Source organism: Ceratosolen solmsi, unplaced genomic scaffold (genome assembly GCF_000503995.2).
Source record: "Ceratosolen solmsi marchali unplaced genomic scaffold, CerSol_1.0 scaffold16, whole genome shotgun sequence".
In the NCBI taxonomy this organism is placed as follows: domain Eukaryota; kingdom Metazoa; phylum Arthropoda; class Insecta; order Hymenoptera; family Agaonidae; genus Ceratosolen; species Ceratosolen solmsi.
In genome coordinates this window covers 929,114-931,524 of record NW_011948451.1, presented here as the reverse complement: position 1 = coordinate 931,524, position 2,411 = coordinate 929,114, and the positions used below count along the sequence as shown (strand labels likewise).

Here is a 2,411-nt window from a genome sequence, read left to right as displayed (position 1 = left end):
AAACACAGAAATTAAAAAACTTCATATTTTTCTTTTTGAATTTGAACGTACACTATTAAACTATATTAGGTCTAAATATTAACTCAATGTATTTAATATTAAATCTTCTTTTCATGTGCAGTTTTCTATTTGTAATAGTATTGACATAATAAAGCACGACTCTTGATTAAAGTTCATACCTTAGAGTATCTTAATTTTTTTCAAATTTGTCCTGAAATTTACTTATTATAGCCTACTTTAAATTGTTTAAATTAGTTATTCCTTATTTCCTTAACCCCATTGTAATTACTTATTATATTCACAAGCTTCATAAATTCAATATACTGACACACGTGTCTTGTTTATAAATAGAGTAATTTAATGAGAAGCCTAATTTATACAATTATCCTGTTTCGGTAGGTCGCTCGGTTGTATACATATTGACACTATTGTCTAAAAATATAATAGAAAAAATTTATGAAACGTTGACTTTAACGATTTTTATTTAATAAATTATTTAAATATGTTATTTAGTTGCAGTAATTGAATAAACAGTAAATTATTTGTTATTATTTACTCCTATCAAATGATGATTATATATATCAAATGATGACAAGTCATATAGTTCCGCAAAAAGAATAATAAAAAGAATTCTTTCGACTAAATAGTTAGCGATTGCAATCCAATGTTTTCTTGAAAATCAAACAAGATATTTAGTAACTTTTATTTTATTTTTTAGATTTAAGAATAATTGGTAGAAGAGTTACTTCTATAACGAAAGGTAATATATTATATTAATTTGATATGAAAATTACTAAATGAATAATAATTGTAGTTTAATAAACATCAATTTCGTTAGACATTTAACTTACGTTGCATATATATATATATATATATATATATATATATATATATTAATTAATCATAATATTACTTGGTGCACCTGACTCTTGGAAATTTATTTATTTAAATAGCTTTGGGATTTGGTTTTCGGATTAAAATGTTTTGCGGGCTTATTATTAGGTTGCGGTCGTCCTCGTGACGACGTGATCATTTCGGGCCGGAAAATTCGGATAATTTGGAGCATCGTTCGTGAATTTGTCATTTGTTAACATTAGCGTAGCTTTAAGGTTGGCACTTGGCTTTTTAAGGTTCTTTTTCCATATACAAATTGTCTAAAAGAAATTACCCAATAATGGCCGGGGAATGGCATTCGCTCGAAATAAGTTGGAGAAAGCCGACGCTCCCTCGAAGAATCCCGTCTTTCTCGCCGATCATGCGAACGACCTTTCCTTCTCTCTCGAGACTCTCTATACTCTTTTGTACTGCAATCAAGTTTCAAATCATTCGAGTTATATAAATTAATTAGAAAATCACATCAGACGATTTTTTACCAATGGACATTTGATTTAGATTTGTAATCTTCGGATGATGTGCGCCTCCTCGTTTCGCGGCTCATACTTTTTCGGGTATCGGAGTGGCGCCTTAAACAATAAAGTTATCTCCAAAATTCACATTTGACTTTGATTTCGTTTCAATGATTCAGCTTTTGAAGGTCAGCCAAAATTAATGATAATATTTACAAATAATATCCTGTTACAGACCTTGACTCAAGTGCGCCTGACCGTGAGCTTGTGCGCTTGCCGGGACTAGGACTGCGTCGTCTTCGAGAACTCGACGATTCGGAACGTCGCCTCCGAGGACTTAGAAAGTTAATTTATGATAGGGGAGTCTGTCATTTTTAAAATAAATCAATCTTATGATTAAAATGGAAAATTAATATTACTGAAATTAGCGGTTGCAAATTGTGTGATAAATTGTAAATTGTGATACAGTAATGTGAATAAAAAATGACCTACTGTCTTGAAGCATAACAGCAATTACTTTTTAAAATATTATTCATCCCTGTTACGTAGCTTTAAAAAGTTAGTTATTTTATAATTTTATTTAATATATGATCTATTTTCGTATTGCTGGTAGTAATGTTTTGATATAAATTACTGGAAGCTGCACTTATAAAATATTTATTGTACGTCTGAATTATAATATTTGCTTTTTGCGAGATAAGGTTCACCTATTAGTGTTTCTAAACATTGAATGAGAAATGGTAATGCTTACACGCGACCATATCATAATACATAATTAAAGTTTACACGTTTTAATTTAATTTAATAAACAGCACATTGTAATACCAAATATAATTACACTATTCTTATTTAATTATATTGTTTATATTTGAAGCATTATAGTATCTATACATATATTAAATCATGTTATTTGTATTTAAATGAATATAAAATTTGTATATCTGTAATTGTCTATGTTTATTTACTATTATTTATTTACTATTATGGAGGATATATAGTCAAATGTAATATATTTGTAAATTGATTTAACTAAAATAGTTATAATATAACAGTTATAATAATTTC

The 2,411-nt window shown here is 28.1% G+C and overlaps 1 long non-coding RNA gene across 1 annotated transcript; it reads right to left on the bottom strand.

Annotated features, from left to right (window-relative positions):
- Positions 1-965: 965 nt before the first annotated feature.
- On the bottom strand, positions 966-1,691 carry LOC105366611 (uncharacterized). Its single transcript, XR_913015.1, has 3 exons — positions 1,584-1,691; positions 1,374-1,463; positions 966-1,304 (listed from the first exon to the last, which is right to left on the bottom strand). It is a non-coding gene; the product is annotated as an uncharacterized LOC105366611 (long non-coding RNA).
- Positions 1,692-2,411: the final 720 nt, after the last annotated feature.